Source organism: Piliocolobus tephrosceles, chromosome 15 (assembly GCF_002776525.5).
Source record: "Piliocolobus tephrosceles isolate RC106 chromosome 15, ASM277652v3, whole genome shotgun sequence".
Lineage (NCBI taxonomy): Eukaryota > Metazoa > Chordata > Mammalia > Primates > Cercopithecidae > Piliocolobus > Piliocolobus tephrosceles.
This window is the reverse complement of record NC_045448.1, coordinates 71958332-71978652: the sequence shown is the minus strand read 5'-3', so window position 1 is coordinate 71978652 and position 20321 is coordinate 71958332. Positions and strand designations below refer to the sequence as shown.

At 51.4% G+C, this 20321-nt stretch overlaps 1 pseudogene; it reads right to left on the bottom strand.

Annotated features, from left to right (window-relative positions):
* Window positions 1–18336, bottom strand: part of LOC113225193 — a 29214-nt pseudogene extending 10878 nt beyond the window's left edge.
* Between the last annotated feature and the right edge of the window lie 1985 nt (window positions 18337–20321).

The following is a 20321-nucleotide window of genomic DNA, read 5'->3' as shown; positions in this document are numbered from 1 at the left end:
GAAAGAAAGAGTCTGGAGACTTCTGGTGGAGAAATGGGAATGACCAGGTGCTATTTCTTGACCTGTTTGACCTGGGTGATATCACACAGGTATTCTCTTCACACACATATTTACTCTCCACCATGGCATTATTACTATTTGGGCTGAATAACTCTGTGATTGGTGTGGGGGACCTCCCCTTGCACTGTGGAATGTCTAGCAGCATCCCCGGCCTCTATCCTGTAAATAAATACACACCCTGTGCTGCTGACCCCTGTGGCAACAACCCAAAATGTCTCCAGACATTGGCAAATGTCCTCTGAGGAAAAAACTGCCCCCAGTTGAGAACTACTGTATTAAATCATATATTTATATCTTCTGTACTTTGCTTGCATGTTAAATTTCATAATTAAACATTTTTTTTAAAGGGAAAAAAATCTTGGAGGAAACGTGTCAAATTGTTAACAAGTTAATTCAATGTGGCATGATTTGGGGCTATTTTTTACTTTTGCCTCATGCCTTTCTGTAGTTTGTCATTTTTAACAGCAAGTACATATTATGTTTCTAAAAAGAAAACAGGCCAGGCGCAGTGGCTCATGCCTGTAATACAAGCACTCTGGAAGGCCAAGGCAGGTGGATTGCCTGATGTCAGGAGTTCAAGACCAGCCTGGGCAACATGGTGAAACCCCATCTCTACTAAAAAAAAAAAAAAAAAAAAATTAGCCAGGCATGGTTGCAGGTGCCTGTAATCCCAGCTACCCGGGAGGCTGAAGCAGGAGAATCACTTGAACCCGGGAGGTGGAGGTTGCAGTGAGCCAAGATCGCGCCATTGCACTCCAACCTGGGTAATAAGAGCAAAATTCAATTTCAAAAAAAAAAAAAAGAACAAGAAAGAAAGAAAGAAAAGAAGGAAGGAAGGAAGAAAGGAAAGAAGGGAGGGAGGGAGAGAGGGAGGGAGGGAAAAGGAAAGAAGGACATAAAGCTCTTTTCTTCTTCTTTTTTTTTTTTTTTTTTTTTTGAGATGGAGTCTTGCTCTGTTGCCCAGGCTGGAGTGCAGTGGCGCAATCTCAGCTCACTGCAACCTCCATCTCCCGGGTTCACGCTATTCTCCTGCCTCAGCCTCCTGAGCAGCTGGGACTACAGGCACCTGCCACTACGCCCAGCTAATTTTTTTGTATTTTTAGTAGAGATGGAGTTTCACCGTTTTAGCCAGGACGGTCTTAATCTCCTCACCTCGTGATCCGCCCACCTCAGCCTCCTAAAGTACTGGGATTATAGGTGTGAGCCACCGTACCTGGCCGCTGTTTTCAATATTTTAAGTCATTTGTGGTGTGTAAACAGCTAGGTCCAGAGAGTCTGGGGCCTTCAGCCCACTTTCCCTACACAGGTGAGTGAAGAGTGTTCCCTGAGGATAGGAATCCACTTCCAACTAGTTCTATAAGATCTCCCGACTCCTGTCCAAAATCTAGAGACCCCCAGGAGATAGAGAAGAGAAGAGGTGGGAGGGGGAGGCTGGAGGAGAAGACGCCCTGATAGGACTGACAGGATGAGGGAGAGGGAAGCGTCAGTAATGACTTCTGGGTTCCGGGCTGGTGACACAGGGCAGAAATTCACCATGTGGGGACACAGCAGACCCAGCCTTCAAGGAAATAAGATGTTTCAGCTTTAAAGCAGCAGGGATCTGGTTTTGTTCTTGCATGCATCCAAGCACCTAGAACAACAGCACCAGGCACATAGTAGGTACTCAGTAAATATTTGTTCAATGAGCTAAATGCATGAATAGAGGGATATAAATAATCACATTACAGAATGGAAAATGGGCAGGGCAGAAAAGAAGTACAGACGATTAAATACTGTAGGAAATTAAGCTGCTCGTTCACACAATCAGTCAAAAATATCTACCACGGCCCAGTTACTCATGGTATTTTTAGTTAATGAATTAATTAATATAAAAAAATGAGCAGTATTCATTAGTAGCCTCTACTATTAATAGAGGTCCTTAGATGGGGAAGCCAAAAAATTGCCCTCAGAGTCCAGCCTCCCAGAGCTCATAGTCTATTTTGGGAGGCAGGTCCTGAAATTACATCCGAGACAGGGAACAACTGCAAGGAAAGTGCGGCCAGCCCAGCCCCATACATTTCAGGCTGCCTGTAGGAGCCAAACACACAGTGCAGGCTGGCTTCTCCGCAAGCGGGCCACTGTCCCATCTGTGCCATGAGAAGGTTGGGCTCAGTGCTTCTCAACCCCGATGCACATCCAAAACAACTGAAATTTTGTCAGAGACAACACCTATGCCTGGGGCCCCACCGGAAGGGATTTGGCTTCAGAAAGGGCAGGCAGGGAGGTTGGCAGTGGTCTTTGGTAAAGCTCCCACACACAATGTTGACGTGCAGCCAGAGTTGAGTTCCCCCAGCCTACAATGCTTTGTAAGTTCTGAACTTACAAAGTTCAGTTTGTAAGTTCAGTGTGTAAGTGTGAACTTACAATGCTTTGTAAGTTCATTCACACAATCAGTCAAAAATATGTACCACTAATAGGTTTCCCTCCTTAGGCATCAACTCAGCCCCAAACTCCATCGTGAATGCTCCCACCAGGGGGAGCACATTAATTTCACCTGCCACCACATCTCAGACCCATTTTTCCTAAGATGCGGTTCCAAAATAACCTGCATTGGGTATTTGTTAAATGCTGATTCTTAGGTCACCTTCCAGACCTGCTGCATCAGAACATCTTCAGATGGGGACTCTGGAATCTGTTTCTCAAACACATTCTACAAGTGATCCTCAAGAACAGTCAAGTGAGTGGACCATGTCCCAGACTGAGTGAAGCTCCCAGGGACACCTGGAGGATGGCTAGAGGCTGGGCCAGAAAGGGCACAAACACTAGAAAGCACCTACTTGTGCTCAGCACTGGGACAAACCAATGAACAAATAGGACAGGTCACTGCTCTCAAGGCACCCTGATGCCCTAAGCATGGAGCTGAGCACAGCCCAGTGGGGGTGAGGGTGTGAGCATCCCTAGCAAGGTGCTGCTGCTTGTCATCCAGAGAGGAGAGACTCATGACAGCCAGGGGAATCCTGGGTGTCCTCCTGGAGAAGGTGGCATTGCCCTGGGCTTTGAAACACAAATAGACTTGAAACAGCTGGAGATGTTACATTCTATTATATGGTATTTCTGTTTTCCAAGGAGATCACCAGTGCAAATCAATAGCAAGGCATTACAAAGAAGGAATACAGTGATCTGGGCGAGATAGCAGCTGCACGTGTTTGGGGTACTTGGGCCAGGGCAATAGTAAAGAGGGGCCTCAAGGGATTTGGTCATCTTCCCGACTCAAGGACAGTGCCCACTCCAAGCGCTGGTAGCTCCCTGCCGTGACCACTGACCTGAACACATTTAACTTCCCTGGGTTTCAATTTCCTTATTTGCAGAATGGAGACACCGGTAGCCACCACAGGACTGTTACAAGACAAGGGAAAGAGTTGTGAGCAGACCCAAAAGAGTGTTAGAACATCCAGAGCCATATACTAATATGTGCCCTGCTCAGTGTCCTTAGGGAACTTATTTTCCAGCCAATCGTGACCCTGCAATTTCTGCACAGCAAAGCCTTAGGTAGCATCTGATGGACGATGGAGAATGAAGGACTTTGTCTTGAAGTTGCTCTTGCATGGTGAACTCCCAGGCATGTCACCAATCAATGAAAATAGCGAAATTTTCTTCAACGTTTCAAATCACACTTTTCAAAAGAGGAATACATATAACTTGTCCCACAGCAAAGAATAAAAGCTACACATAGATCTCCCTTTGCCAAATCGTGTCTTTCACCTATCATTATTTTGGGGGTGCTTGGAGATATGATTCAGACCACAGATCAGACTTAAAAGAGCTCCCTTGGTGCCTCCACTGAAGGAGTCTTATGAGAACACCAGCCACTCTTCCCTCTTCATTTGACCATCTTTTCTGATACATGGATTTTTCTTATTCTTATTTTTATTATTGATTCCACAAAGCTACAGGGTATGGCTCCTGGCTAAGTGGAAACCCTCTCTCCTCTCCTTATTTATCTTTCTCTGCAGAACTGGGGTCCTGACTCACAGCTATTGTTCCATCTCTTAATTTTGACAGATCCTTCCTCTTCCCTTTCCCCTCCTGAGACACCCGCTCCCATGGGAATCCGTCTTGGAGGGGCTGGGGGAGGGGGTTCAGGACGCCTGGTGAGAAGCGGAGTGTGTGTGTGCATGATTTCTCTGCTGCCCCACACGGAGATACCTGTGTCCACTCTAAGCACTACATGTAGGGGCTTAGCTTCTTGAATTTAGAGAAAATATCCTTGACATTCCTCAAAATTCCTTGTATCAAGGCCATTTCCATCCTATTCTGTTCCTTTTCCTACTGATTAAGACAGGGCAGATTCAATATAGCCAATGTTGGATAAAGATGGGTGAATGAATGAGTGAATGAATGAATGAATGAAAAAAGACAACTTTCAAAGCACATCATCTACACGCCCCGTTTCTCAGTGGCCCTGGTTCCTCTCTACCTGCTGCACCCATCTTCCAACTTACCCTTATCCCCACTACCCAGTAAAAGCTCAGACTTTATTTCCTCTGGGTATCAGTCTTAGAAAAGTGATAACCGCTGACCTACGGCACTTTCGCTTTTCCAATTTTTCAAAGCCCTGTGGCATTTATTGTGCTCTGCTCATTTCTCCTCATCGCCCCCCTGCAGAAGTTGGAACTGGGATTTCTGTCCCTGCCGACAAAGGGAGAAACTGTGGCTTGGACTAGGGTTAGCTCCCGAGCTGGGGCTGCAGACCCGCCAGTGAGCGCCGAGAGTCGGGTAGCACCCGAGCGTGGGCGCGGCGGCCACGGGGCTCTCACCTCGGAAAGTCAGGCTTGCGACAGGGTCGCTGCGCCGGTCCTTCTTCGCACTGGGGAGGTTGCTGGCCCTCACCAGCAGGCAGCACAGCATGGCTGGGCAGCCCGGGCGGCGCACAGGCGCGCAGTCAGGGCGGGAGCGGGAGCACCGGGCCCGAACACCCACCCAGCAAGCGCCCGGCTCCCAGGCAGCCGCGCCAAGAGAGCTGTAGCCTTCGCTGCTCCTCCGCGGAGAAGTGGCCAATGCCTGAGAGAGGCTGCAGGGAGGACACCGGACACCCACTGGGCGGACCCTCCCCTCCGGCCCCTACCCAGATCCGCCCTGCCCGCGGCGGGCGGGGAGGGACAGGGGTCAGACGGGCGCCTGTGGGGGCGCTGGTCCCTAGCTCCGCGGGTCCCAGCTACCGGCCAGGAACCAGGCGCCGCTGACGCGGGCGCGCAGCTCGGCCTCCGAGAGTGCACAAGGCGCCGTGGGGCCTGCTCCGCGGGAGCCTCCGGTGACCAAGGCTCCACACCAGCCAGGGTGCCCGGGCCTGGTGCGCACCGGTGCCGACTTGGCCGCCGTCCTGTGAGCTCGGCGAAGGGGTGAGAAGGAGGCAGGAGTGCAGGCGGAAGGAGTGGGCGATCAGAGGCGGGGACGAGAGTGTGTCTTCGGGGAAACCAAGTCCGAGGGCGCACTGAAGGGGGAGTGTGCGCAGCGTGCCGTGCACCCCGAGCCCCCGGCCTCCCTGCCTCTCGCCTCTCTCCACCCGCCCCATGATCTGCGCCCAGGAGCCCGTCCTCTCCCCTCTGCAGGCTGCCGGGGCGGCCGTTTGGGTTTACTGGGACCCCCGGGCCAGGAGAGACTCCGAGGTTCGAGTCCCCGCCAACCCGCCTCGAAGCCTTCTCCTCGGCTGTGTCGAGTCACTCATCTTTGGAGGCAGAGATCTGTATTCAAATCATACTGAGCTCCCTGGAGAACTAGGGTCCAGCTGAGGCCCATTCTGTCCCCTGCAAGTCCCCCATCCTCAACAATCTCTACACTCCATAGTCTCCACAGTGGGAAAGCTGCTCAAGGTGTAAGTCTTGAACGGTGATAGTCGTTTCGCTTATTATGCCTGGTTCCTTTCCAGCCTATGAACTTCTTGACACAGGGGCCCTGGCTTTGCGCTTCTATCCCCCAGCACTCCAGCACCTAGCCCCGGTCAGGGCACTGTCCGTCTTCCCACGGCCCAAGTCCTCACTAATCAATCTGTTCACTCAATCTAAATGCACTGCTGCGCAAAATCTCAACTCCCTTTCCCCTCTCCTATTTTGAGGGATTCAGCATTCTCACAGGGCTAAGCCATAACCCTGGCGAATCCAACTCAGCCTGCCCCCAACCATTGATGTGTTGGAGAGTAACACAGCCGGCCTCAGGGGTGTCTTTTGTAGTCATGACCCCTAACTCAAGCGAGTCCTCCCTGCTGGGGGCAATCATACTATACATCTTATCTCCCTCTCTCCCAGATGCCCCTAGAATACCCCATCGCCCAACCCCACTCTCAGTTTGCTTCCTCTTTACGGAGCAGAGAACTTCCTCAGGCCCCCAGGCTCCTTCTAATGCCCTCGGCATCTGTGGCCAAATCCTGTGAGTTCTCTCCTGTTCTTACGAATGAATCACCTGTACTCCCCACTGAGAACAACTGGACACTTGGACGTAGACCCCATCCCCTCTCTCCCATTCAGTGGTGAGTCTGCAGTGATTCTCTTGCTCTCTTGCCTTACCAAGTTCCCTTGTTTACCGGATCATCCCATCAGCACAAAAGTATGATGCTATTGCTCTCAAGAAAGCACACCCTTGACCCCACATCCCCTTCAGCTACTGGTCATTTCTCTCTTTTCACAACAATGCCCTTGGAAGGAGCTCTCCATACTTTCTGTCTCCAATCTCCCTCCTCCATTCTGTATTGAACCCACCCAGTGACACCTTCAACCCCACCAGGTCACCAAAAGTGCAAATCCCCCTCCCACTCTCCTTCAAAATATGTCCAAAATCCCACCATTTCTCACCGTCTCCATTGTAACTGCCCCCAGTGGAAGCCTGTCATCCCTTGCCTGAGTCATTTAATGAACTCCATAGACTCCCTATGTGTCTCCTGCTCTGCCCTTGCCCCCACAGTCTATCCTCAATCCAATTCTCATGACCTGGTTTTACTCAAAGTCTTCCGATTTTGCTCCCATCTCACTCAGCACAAAACTCAAAGGCCTTATGTAACCTTAAAAGCCCTGGCTGACCTCGCTGACCTCCCCAGGATCCATGCTCCTTCAAGCGTACTAGCCTTCCAGCTGTTCCCCAGACAGGCCAGACCAGCGCCTCCCCAGGGTCTCTGCCAGCTTTTCCCTCTGGCTGGCATGTCTTCCCTTCCTTCAGATATTCACTCCAATGAGACCAACCTGGCCACACAATTGAAAACCACAACTTTCCCTCTTTCATCTCCCTTTCAGGCTTTTTCTCTAGCACCAATCACTGTGTAGCATATGTGTCTTACTGGTTTTCTGTCTTCCCCATCAGAATGTCTGCTCCAAGGATGCAAAGGTTTTTGTCTGTTTTGTCCACTGCTGTTTCCGCAGTGCCTGAAACAGCACCTGGTGCAAAACACGGTCTCCATAAATTCTTTCTAAATGATGGACTGAAAGAATAAACATTCATCCATCACTTCTGACTTGCTGAAAATAAGTCACATCCCTGCCTTCAGGGAGCTTCTGGTCAGGGGGTAGAGACCACAGAGGGTGGCAACCACATCTATAGGCACTGTGGGAAGTGCTCCCAAGAAGTGGAAGACTGGTAAAGGACAGAGCTGGGATGAGCATGGGGGTGGGGAAAAGGAAAGTGAGGAGAGTCTGAGCCCATTCTCATCACAGCACATTCTCTAGCTGCTTGGACCCTCTCCCCTTCCTCCCAATTGTACCCTTCTCATCTCCCCTCAAGATGAGGTGGACATTTCATTCCCTCAACCTTCATCCAGACCCGCTTCCCTCCTAGCAGAACCTGACTGCTCAGTTATGTAGCCCCAGCTCCAGGATGGACCCCACTCTATCTGAGCACATTTCTTGGCAATGGCTATCGGTCTAGCAAGAGACCTGTGTCCTAAGTCATGCCCCTGGAGAGACAGATTTATATGCCATGAATAGAGAAGCCCAACTCCCTCTCCTGCTTCGTGTGCATGAGGAAGCTTATAGATCCAATTTCTGACCAGTTAAGGACATAGCAGACACAAAGGACAGCAGACCAGAGAGAAAAATGGAGCCTGCCTGGGTGCAGGATGATACTATGGAGTTGCTGACAGCAGTGGCCCATCTGGAATGGCCACTGCCAAGACGCAGACTGCAGTGGAGAGACTGGCCAGTACTGTGCACTCTGCAGAGCCGGTGGGGGCTGGGAACAGGTGGGAGCCCCACCCCCTACCAAGTTGGTGGGGTGGGAGCCCAGAGCTCCTGGGCACAGCTGCAGCTGCTTGGCTGTGGCCCCAGACCCAGGCATCCCTGCACTCTCCAGGGCCCAGGAAGCTTGCAGGCTCAGAAGTGCCTTCTCCCCCTCTCTGGCCTCTCCCCACTCCAGTCACCCATTCCAGGGTGGAGCAAAGTTTTGTCCAAGCCCAGGTGCTGTTGCAACCCAGCCAGGTGTGTGCACTGACATGCCAGCCCCTTGTTGCCTCAATGCCCCCCAGACTTTGAGCACTGACAAGCTCAGGAGGGAAGCTGAGGGGCGGCTCTGTCCAGACCTGCAAGCACCCCTCTGCATGAACAGCCTAGGTGCCCTAGGCATGTTGATGGCAGTGGGAGGCAGACAGTCTCCTGGGCAGAAAGGGGTGGGTCCCTGGTGAAACCCCACCTACAAGCCAGGGATGGCCTGAAGCCTAGAGGCTGGGCTGCCAGTTCCAGGTGGAGTCCTCAGCCCACAGTGAGAACTTATGGTACTTTTTCCCCTGGCCTGCGCCTGGCCACCCATGGACCAATCAGCACACACTTCCTACCTTCTGAGCCCATAAAATCCCAGGACTCAGCTAGACTCAGACAGATGTTGGGACTACCAGGTGCAGGAAGGAGCTACCCACTCTGGGTCAGGTCTCCTCCACTCGTCAGGAAGACCTGCCTGCAGTGAGGAGTTACCCCTCTGCAGGTCTCCTGTCTGCTGAGAGCTGGACACTCATCAGGAGAACCTGCTTGCAGAAATGAACTACCCCACTTCGGGTCTCCTGAGAGCTGTTCTGTCACTCAGTGAAGCTCTCTCCACTTTTCTCACCCTCCAGTTGTCTGTGTACCTCATTCTTCCTGGACATAGGACAAGAACTCAGGACCTGCTGAATAGCAGGAATGAAATAGCTGTAACACAAATAGGGCTGAAACAACCTGCCCCCCAACCCCACTCACCACGTTGCAGGTGATGAGAAGGAGATAAAAGCTTCAGCCCTTCGGGGAGCCCAGACCTAGGGGGTCACATGGCTGTGACACCCTCTTTGGGGCTCTGCAGTTCCTGGTGCCTCCAAGCTTCTGGGCACCACCGCATTCCCCGGTAGTCACAGTGGAAGCCGCTTGCATTATGCCTGGTCCAGCTGCAGCCTCGCACAGAGCCAGCACCTGTACCAGCACCTGGAGCTGCCTGCCCCACCACAGCTGGCATGCCTGGCTGTGCACAGTGGCCAGACCCTGCACTCACTCACACACCCCTTGCTGCTCGGTGCCTGGGTCACCCTTGGCAGGCGTGGGATCAGGGCTAGTACTGTGAGCTGAGCATAGCCTGCCAGGCTGAGTGGATGGAACGAGCCCAGTGGGCTCAAGCAAAACTCAGGCAAAGGTGCCACCAGTCACAAAGGTTTCCAGCTGAAAAAAGCAACACCCTAAGGATCCTGTGACAGAGTTGTACAATCTATGTGCCCAGAGCTCACTGCGTCTCTGGACACCAGTTCGTGAGCTGATCCCCTTAAGACTATTTATCATTTAATACATTGATTTTCCCAAGGCTCAAACATGGGGTGTTCAGGAGGCAAACAAACCTTGCCTCTCTGCTCATTTAAGTCTATTTGAGCCAGGATTTCAGTTGCTTGCAGCCTAAATCATCTTCATCCTTACTGACACCCGTGACTTTGGTACCATCTATGTGCCCACAGCATCCAAGTGGCTCCACCAAGACTTACCACCACCCTCTCCTGCCCGGGTCACTGCAGGTGCCTCCTAGCTGGTCGGTCACATCATCATATCACCACTCTGGCTATGTCTGGCCTATTATCCACACTGCAGCCAGGTGATCTTAAAACAAATATGATTAGGTCACTCTCCTGCTAAAAGCCTCTTGGGAGGTTTATCCAAAGCCCTCCTGCGCTCTTGGGATGAAGCCCAGATTCATTTCCTTGGGGCAAAGGGCAAGGCTATTCCACCTCTCGCTCTCCAAGCTCTAGCTCCAGTGTCTTGTCAGTTTCTAGAATATGCCAGGCTCCCTCTCAGCTCTGAGGTCAGCTGTCCTCTCTGCCTCCAGCTGCCTTCTTCTCTTTCTTTGCAGAACCACCTATTCATACTTCAGGCCTCAGCTTAAAGATCACCTCTCCAGGAAAGCAGTCATGATATCCCGGGGTCTAGACGGGTCCCTCTGGCAAATGACTGCACAGCAGTGCTTTTCCTTCTTAGCACACATCACAATGGTCAGGAATAACTATTAGTGTAATCACCCGTTTCGTGTCTAGCTAGACTGTGGAGGGGAGAGACGAGGGAGAGACCAAGGCTGCCTTAGTGACCCAGGTATTCCCAGCGTGTGGTACAGGACTGGCCTGGCGTTGGTATAGTGGACACTGCACATGGCTCCCGGGTGTGGGTTCTGCCCCTGGTGAGTTCAGCCAGTTGTTCTCAAAGGGGATAGTACTGCCCCCTAGAGGGATTTTTGGATATTACAAAGCTTTTTTTCTTTTTCTTTTTTCTTTCTTTTTTTTCTCTATCACAATGATTCCTGGCTTTGCTTTTTCCCCTATCATACCGCACCCTACCCCAGCTCCAATCCATCAGAGTTAGCACGGGAAATGGAAATCTCTAGTGGGCGTAACTAATATTTCCATAGGAACATTCCAAGGGACTTCTGCCTTCGCTTGGCTTGTGTACAAGGAAAAGGGTCTCCCCACATCTGTTCTGCAAACCAGAAAAGCAACCACTGGTGATCTGACCCCTGGACACTTCCTGAGGCCTCTTTCTCATCCCAGCCTCCAACTTCCTGGTCTGGCTGATGTTCACTGCCCTGGACTTCTCCATAATCAGATAACTGATTCCTGCAGACTTCATACTGAGGCCTAGTAACTGAATAGGGCTTCCTCCCGAGGGGACAGTATCAGGAATTAAGTTCTAATGGAAAGTGTGGCTGAGACCTGACCTCCACTCCCCAATATATGTTCTCCCCTTCATCCATAGAAAATTCCCATAGCACTTTACTTGGGTACATGGTCACCCAAATAAAAACATTTCCCAGCCTCCTTCATAGCTGAATGTAGCCAGGAGACTAACTGATGACCAACAGAATATGAGCAGAAGGGCTGTATATAATGGCCTGGATGTGTCCTTAAAGGGAAGGGGCACGCCTCCCTGGCCCCCTTTCCCCTCTGGCAGGAATATAGACAGGGGTGTGCGCCATCACGAACCATGTTGTCAAAGGGAACTTCTGGGGATAACAGAGCAATAAAACAGGAGGAGCTGGGGTCCTGGACAGCCTGTGGGTCAGAGTCTTACCAGCCAGGACTGTCTACATTCAACTATTATGTGAGTGGAGAGACCATCGTGCTTATACCAGTGTTAGGGCTTGTTTACAAACAGCTAGGTCTGCATCCCACCTGAGGCTTCAGATGAGGGCAGCCCCTGGGGACCCCAGGCTACTCCAGCCCCACTGTAAAGGTGATAGGGCTGGCTTAGGAGCCATAGCCTGGAAGGAAGGGCTTGAGGGGCCTGCTTGCAAACTGAGTTTCATGCTTATTCCAGTATTTCAGGGCTGACAGAGATAAGGGGGAAGGGGACTAAAGCTCTCCCACTCACTCCATCCTGTAGTCACTGATGACAGGTGCTGCCTGATGAGCCCAAGGGAGAGGACACTGGCTGTCTTCTCTCCACAGAGCCCAGGCCCAAGGTCTCCAGGACTGAATGAAATACTGCATCTCAGAAGCGGTCACTGGTGTTCTTTGGGACACATCCAGCCTACAGACATGTTGTCTTTAATCAGTACAATGTTTTATAACAAAATTGTACCTTAAACATTAGAAGATTTTTCCATATAAATCTGAATTTACAGCTTCTCTTGAAAACAATCAGAGAAGGTGGCATCTGGGCCTAGATTTTCCACCTAACACTGACCGTCTGGCACCTGTAAACCAGGCGTCCCCCCTCAGCTCACTCCCAGTGGGCATATATGATGTCCCCTCTGGCTTGATCTCAGTCCACCTGCCACGCTTCTGGAAGTGCGTGAGTTTGTGACCCCTGTCACTTATTTGTGGCCCTACCTTCCTGACCATCGAGGAAGGCACGCTTCTAATCCCCTCTTGCTGCTGGAGTTGGGCCAGTTCTCCTTCTCTGACCACGTTCTCCTAATGTTAGCTGGTTCTTTGTGTTTCCCAAGACCTAAACATGCGGAGCCCAGGAGGCAAACAAACCTTGCCTCTCTGATCAGTGTCCTCGACCTTGAGAGGAACATTCTATATGAGTTAACAGGACTCCTTCAGGGCATATTTGCCAATGTCCAAAGGCTTCCAGAAGTAGAGATGAGGCCTTCTTCCCTCTCCCTTCACATTCATTTAAGAATATGTGTCCGGTGGATATCCCAGTCCACCAGCTAGAATTGACAGGGGACCTGTGTGTCCAGCAAGAGGGTAGAACCCACGTGCAGTCCTGGTTCTGTCTACAGCCATGATTAGAGCCTGTCAGGGGAGAAATCGTCCATAGTGGAAACAGTCCTGGGCTTCTGTCCTAGGCCACCCTTTCCTAGTGGTGTGACCTGAGGCATGTGATTGGACGTTTCAGTGTCTGTTTCCGCTTCTGTGTAATCAAGAGAACGAGGACAGTTTGCAGTGGTGTTGGGAGGATTAAACAAAACACTAGCAACTCCAGCACAGCACACATCCACAATAGATGTGAATGCTCTATCTGCTAACATCCCATGCTAGTGGACAAATCTGGAAAGAGACTAGTATGCAGGAAGTAGAGAAAGAAAGTGAGTTTGGCCTGGGGAGAGGGATTGAAGAGGTTTGTGGGCTACTGGGGTGTCACCAGAGGAATATTTGTTCCCGGAAAGAGAAAGTACCCCAGTGAGGGCCACTGCCAGCCATCAGGCAGGTGGCCAAGTGCTTTCACCTCAGAAGGGACTGCTCTAGGAGGGGCAGCCAGAGAAGACAGGCCCAGTGTCCCTAGGGGCAGACAGATGGCCACCCACCACTCAGCCTGTTGTGTCCAGCCTGGCAGGACAGTGGATGGACAAACAAAGCTGAGGACAGACTTGACCAAGCAAAAAAGACATTGACGGATGTGTACAATTATTTCTTAGTACATGTACAATATATGTTAATAATAATGATTATCATGATAAATTTATGTAAAATTATATGTAATAATAATTATTATAGTTAACATTTATTGCTTGCCTGGCTGTTCGAAGTGCTTTATATGGACTAACACATAAACTCTCCAGAATCATTCCTCTAAAGCAGGTACAAGCTATTGTTATCAACACTTTACAGATAAGGAAACTGACACAGAATGGTTAAGTAACTTGCCCAAAGCCACACAGCTGGAAAGTGGCAGACCTGGGATCCCGAGTTCAAGATGCAGGCAGTCCTTCTTTCCCTCTTGTTCAATGCTGTTATCCCACTGGACTGTGACTCAGGCTGCGAGCTAGCCGCTCTTCTGAGCCCCCGCCCAACTTTTACTTTCTCCTAGACTGGCTGAGCTTGGGATCCACAGTTACATGACCCCCTCCCTGGAAGTTCCAGAGCACCTGCCACACCCACCACAGGTTGCCCACCTCAGTGCCACGTGACCATTGCTCTGGCCTTGGCTTATCAGAATCTAGGCAGCCACCATAGCCCTGTCAGAGCTGTGAGCTGGCCCAGAATGAGGGTACTGCCTGGAGGGAGCATCCTGCATCAACTGGTGACTGATTGGTCCCATCAGATATAGAGAGGGTAAAGCAGAGAACAAGGGCTCCCTGAGATAAGAAAGCATCTGCAAGACCGGAACATAAGGGCTGAGGATGTCTGTGCTTGGGTGAGCGAGCAGCAGTAAGGACCATGCACGTGATGTGGCAGGATGAGAGAAGTCAAAGTGCAGACTGAGGGGGGCATCAGAGTCTCAGCCAGGCCTGGATTCAAGTCCTGTCCCTCCACCTTTTCTTGCTTGTCTTTTGTAAATCCATGCTAAAGCCAGAGGTAGATAGTAGGTGGTTAAATCTGGGGATATTGTGGGGGCTCAGGAGCCAGATACTTAGACTCGAATCATAACCCCACCACTTACCAGGGTATAACCTCAGGCAACTTACTTAACCTCTTCATGCCTCAGTTTCCTTATCTGTAGAACAGGAGTGATGACAGTTGCTACCACATATGCTTGCTAAGGGGATTGAGGTGCATGTGTATACATGTAAGTGCCTGGTACAAATTATAACCGGGTCATGATGTAGCTTATATTAACGTTCTAGTTAGAACAGTATCTGCCATAAAATAACCATGGTGTCAGTTAAATAGATCTCTTTCATAGGACTGTTGGTGGGATTTTAAAGAAACACCATCTGACAATGGTATGCCTTTGTGCTTAGCAAATGTCCATTCCCTCTCTTTGTGAGGAACACGCATTTGAAACCCCAGAATCCTCCATCTTTTGGTCAATTGTTTCACACTGTGCTCCTGCAGCCCTGCACTCCCCCTACTCTGACTCAGCCTCTTGCTGGGGACCCCAGGCACCGCCCTCCCTGGCTGGCTCAGGTCCGAGTGCCCTGGGTGTGGGCAGCACATGGTATGCTCTCCACAGCACTTTCCTATTCATGCGCCAAGGATGCTGAGAACAACAGAGGGCACCGATGAGGGATTGGGGGTGGGGACGCTGTGGCCACTATGTGACCTTGGCCAGGCTCCTGCACTTCTCTGGGCCAATATCCTTGTCTTTAAGGGGAAATAATATCCCTGCCCTTTGCCTCACAAAGCTTCTGTGAGCTTGAAATGAATGTCTACATGCACAAAGGGGCTGAAAGTGTGGCTACAGGGCATTATAATCACGTAACCAGAGGAGGGGCTTTATGGGACAACAGATAAAGAGTCTCAGAAGAGCAGACCCAGCCCAGCTGGGGAGGGAAGGCTTCCCAGACTGGTGTTTTGCTTTGAGCTGCATCCCTGAGACCAAAGTCTTCTGTGTAATCATTCACCAAGCTGACCCTGCCAGGGAGAAGGAGAGTGAGCAGGCCTGAATGTCATAGGGAGGCCAAATTTGGACATGGGTTAGGAGCTTGGCTAATGCAGGAGGTGAAATGTGGCCAGGGGCTGGGGGAGGGGAGGGACTGCATTCCCCAGGACGGCCTGGCGGTTTCAGTGATGACTAGGGGTGGGGGCTCCAGCCAGTCTCTTCCTAGGCTCAGGGGCTCATGACGGATTGGCACAGAAAATGTACTTCCTTTTCCCAAGGTGAGCTGTGTGCTCTGGGCCCTGGAAAGGGGGAGCCTACCCCGAAGAGTCAGGCAGCAGGCAAAAGGCAGGTGGAGGTGGGGAGAGGGTCCAGCCAGGGATGTGTAAATGGGAGGATGCAGGATGGGGGGAACTGCTCCACACACAGGCCCTTGGGGCTGAAATAACAAAAGCCACACCAGCGGCACTTCCTGTACTTCTGGGGTTAGAAAGCGATTGCCATCTATTATTCATTCTTTCCTTTCTCCAACCAGAGGTCTGAGCCTAGCCTGGGTGAGGGACCATGAGGTAGGAGCCTGGTGTATTGAGTGTATGGGGATGCAGAGGGGGCATGTGGTCAGGGAAGGTGGAAGAAAATCTGGTTCAGGCTGAGTGGAAGCCAGAGACAAAGCCCCTGACAGCAGGGGCTGCTGCAGCTGAGTGTACATTTGTGCACCTGGTGAGGATACCATTCACAAAGCCTACTCAGCCCCCAGGTTCGGGGGCTATAAATGGGAAAGAGGTGCTGGGGTGGGAGGAGGCTGCTTCACCCACAGAGTGCCTGTCCTCCCTCCCCTCCATTAAGGGGCTTTTTACAGTATGAATGGTGCCCCCTGGAGTTGTGCAACAGGAGCCCAGAGCCCTCAACCAGGCTGCTAAACAGGGCCACTGACCTGACCTGCCCAGAGCTGGGGATGCAGAGAGGAAGCATGAAAGACTCCCATGTCCTCCCTGGTGGAAACACCTGGATAAAGCTCATTTCCAGAGGCCATGTGGGAAACTGATTGAGAGCAGGTCAAAGCAGCATGTTAGGAGAAAAAGCACAGCTGGAGTGCCACCACCACCCCTTTGGCCCCTGCTCTTGGTGCACACTGCTTTCCAGGCCTCAGGACCATTCACCAACTCCTTCTTGAGGTCTACTCTGGTCCAACAAATCCAGAAGCCCTGAATCTCACACCCAGGAGAGTGTACTCATGACATGACCCCCTGCACATGCTGAGCTGGACACAGGGCCTGTGCTTTCAGAGCTTCTATTCCTTGGAACATCACAGGTGTTCCAACGCTCCAGGGTGTGCGTGTGCTTGGGATCGTATGTGCAGATGGCATCTGTGAACAGGTGTATCCAGGAGCTTGTGAAACTGAAAGGGAATGTCTGTGCTGAATGGCCAGAAACCAACTAATACTATGATTTCTGGAAGCCTGGGATGTAGATGGAAGTCAGATCTCTGGGGAGAAGGGGAGTGGCAGGTAGTGGAGGCTGAGAGGAAAACCCGCAGGCTGGTTGGGAGGTTCACACTCTTTCCCCCTAGTTCTTCTCCCCCAGTGTGGTTCCAGGCCCAAAGACCCAGCTGTGTAGATCCTAGCTCTGGCTTGGTCCTGAAAGGTTCCTGGAGAGCAGACAGGGCCCATCCCTCAGCTCCTGGAGGAAAAGTCAAGTCATAACTCTATGAAGGTCCTCCTGCGGGAGGTCCCAATCTGATAGGGGAGTGGCTTTCCTGCTCAAGGAGGCCTCACTCTGATGATAGAAACCAGATAGAACCCACCTCCCTCCATCCACTGGTCCGTTGGGGGCAGGGGTTGGAGGCAGAGAAAGTCTCTAAAGGTTGGTGCTGTGACAGCTGCGCCCAGCTGCTATATTTCCCCCATCCTGTAAAAGGGTAGGGTGCCTCCGCCTCCAGTGGCTGCCAGCCTGCCAGGCCAGCCTCTGAGAGAGAGCAAAGGGCCAGGAAAGCAGCCAGGCGCAGACCAGGGCGGGAAGAGAGCTGGGTTATAAATAGGCCTGGGACCAGGCCTTCGGGGAGAAGGAGGAGAGCCCTGCAGTACAGCGCTTCCCTGCTTGCAACGCGGAAAAGGCCTCTTTTCAGAGATCCCGAAAAGGTGAGAGGAGAGATGCTGGTCCCACTTTCCTGGCCTACCTCAGTGCCAACCCGGGCTGAGCTTCCAGGAGAAGCACCAGTCAGGCACATCTCTCCTTCCAGCCTCAGTTTCCCTGAGTCGCCCTCTGCAGACCTGTGTCGTTGCAACACTCAACGTCAGTCTGGAGGGGCCAGAAAGTCTCCTGTCTCTCAGCTCCAGGTGCTCTCCAGGGTTGAGAGCTGCGGCGTCACCTCCTCTACCCAACCCCTACCCACGGCGGGGATGGCCGGCCTCTCCTACCTGCAAACACCGCGGAGCAGTAGGCATCGCTGATGTCGGTGTCGGGTGTGTGGACGTTCTCAGCATAGAGGATGAAGACCCTCAGCATGCCTGGTGCGTGTAGGGCCCCGTGCGCCCAGGGCGCAAAGAGGGCTCGGAAAGGTCGGGAGGGCCGAGGCGCAGCTTGTGGGTCCCCTAGCGGGAGAGGGTTGGCTGGGCGAGGTCGGCTTGGATCTCTGGCTCCTGGTTCAGAGCTGTTGCTCTTAAAGGGGAACGGGCCAACCCCCGGCTGCTCCAGTGGGCTAGGCTGGCTACCCACCCGCGCTGGGCTCACCAAGCTTGTCAGTTGGCGTTCAGAGAACAGGAGCTTCTGCTCATCTTCCACCCCCGCCGTCCTTCCGGAGCTCCGACGAGCTGTAATCTAATGCTCCGGCTGCGGAGTCTCCCAATGACACGGCATTTTGCACCTGGCTGGGCGGCGGCCGCGATGGCCGGGGGCTGGACCAGGGCTCCGGGCGCCCGGCGTAGCCCAGATCTCGCTCTTGGACAGGAGAAGGGCTCAGCTCCTCCCCCGAGCTTCCACCCCTGGCTGAGCGCTGCGCCAAGTCGGTTGCCTCCTTCCGCCTCGGGGATTGGAGCAGCCTCTCCAGAACCCAACCCGACCGCCCGGGTAGGACGGGGGATCCTGGGGAGGCTCTTTCCGTAAGAGAAGCCTGGAGCTGAGAATTTCATTGACAAGCAAGGCAGCTGTCTTAAAAACTTTGCTCCCTTTTTCTGGCTTTAAAAGCAGCACATGCCATTTTAAAACAAAAAGCATATAGAAAGAAATCTCTGGTTCTGAAAAAAATAGTGTATGAACATTTGGGTATTTGGCAGCCCAGGCTTTCTCCTCTGAATGTATATACACATGTAAACTGCAGTTTTATTATGTATCTGAGTGTAGAATGCAGTCTGTGTCCCACGTTTTCATGTAACATCTTGCATCATTCAAAAATTATTCATAAAGAATATTTTCAGTAACTATATAATTGTCTGTCATACGAATGTACTAGATTTCACAAACTTTCTCTTCTTTCACATTTAGGCTCTCCCCAGATTCTATTATAATAGTGAGAAAGAGAGTTTCTTTTTAATAAAAAATAGATATAAACTCATCTTAGCCCCCCTCCCCACCGCCCAGTTCTTCAGATTAGATTCTAAGGTCACAGGATATGACTTTTTTTAGGTTCTAGTACCTATTGCTAAACTGCCTTCCTGCAGATATGTAGATCCACACTCCCAGCAGCCTGTGACTCACCTTCTAAAGAGGGCCAGTTGGATGGGTGCGCAGCTGTCAGCAAAACTCCCACAGCAGCCCATGGGGGCAGTAGACACACCCAGGGCAGGATGGGCTGGCCGCTGACAGGTGGCTGATTTTTCCACATAGGGAGATACTAGAAAAGAGCAACACTCCCCAGGAAGGTCTATAATTTCAAGATTAGGGTAGCAAACATTTCCTGTGGTCACTCAGGGTCCTTCTGTAGTGATCTATGCCTTCTTTTCTTTGCATTTAGCACAATGTGTGGTGGGGAGAGGAAGAGGAAGAGGAAGCAGGGAGCTGAAATTCATTCATTTAATGGGAATGTATCAAGTCCTAAAATAAGTCAGGCACTGTCCTGGGTCGGGGACACAGTGGTGGGCACAAGTGACACAGCCCATGTTATGGGCTGAATTAGGTCCCCTCAAAATTTCTGTGTGAAAGGCAACTCCAGTACCTTGGAATGTGATTCTACTTAGAGATAGAGCCTTTAAAGAGGTGAACAAGTTAAAGTGAGGTCATTAGGGTCATCCAATCTCACCAGTGCCCTTATAAAAAGAGGAAATTTAGATACAAAGACAAACCAGGGATGCACGCACACAGAGAAAAGGCCATGTGAAGACACAGGGAAAAGGCGGCCATCTGCAAGCCAAGAAGAAGAGGCCTCAGAAGAAATCAAGCCTGCTGACTACACCTTGATCTTGGACTTCCAGCCTCCAGAACTGTGAGAAATAAATTTCTGTTATTTAAGACCCCCAGTCTGCAGTACTTTGTTATGACAGCCCTAGCAAACGAGTAGAGTCCCTAACCTCAAAGAGCTTCCAGTTCAGTGAGTGAAACTGACAGTTATGGAATAAACACGTCAGTCACATACCATTACAAATATGTAAGCGCCATAGAAGACAGAAAATATGGGAGTGTGAGAACAGAGAGCAGAGAGTCCTCATCGAGTGCCCAGGACAATAAGAGCTATTTGAGATAAGATCTGAAGGCCAGCTAGGAGTTCACTGGGCAGGACTGAGGTGGGGGCAAGGAAGACAGTATTCCAGAGAGAAAGAAGGAAGTGCTCTGTGTCAAGGTCATGGGAGGAGAGGAGTGTAGAATAAGGGGTTGTGGGATGGGGCAGGCAGGCTGGAGGGCACCATACAGGGCCTGGGGGAAGCTTCCTGAGGCCTGCTAAGTCTAGAGGAGTGGCAGGATCTGATTTACGTCTCAAAAGCTTCCTTTGGCTACCCTTGGAGAACAGAGTGCAAGGGATCAGAGGGGAAGTGAAGAGTTAAAAGCTACGGCAGAGGGTCAGGGTGAGAGTTGATGGTGACTTGGACCAAGGTTGTGAAAAGGGGGATGGCGCAAAGTAAGGCAAAGCTAGGAGGAAGAAAGGAAATTCTGCAAGAGCTGGTGAAGCAA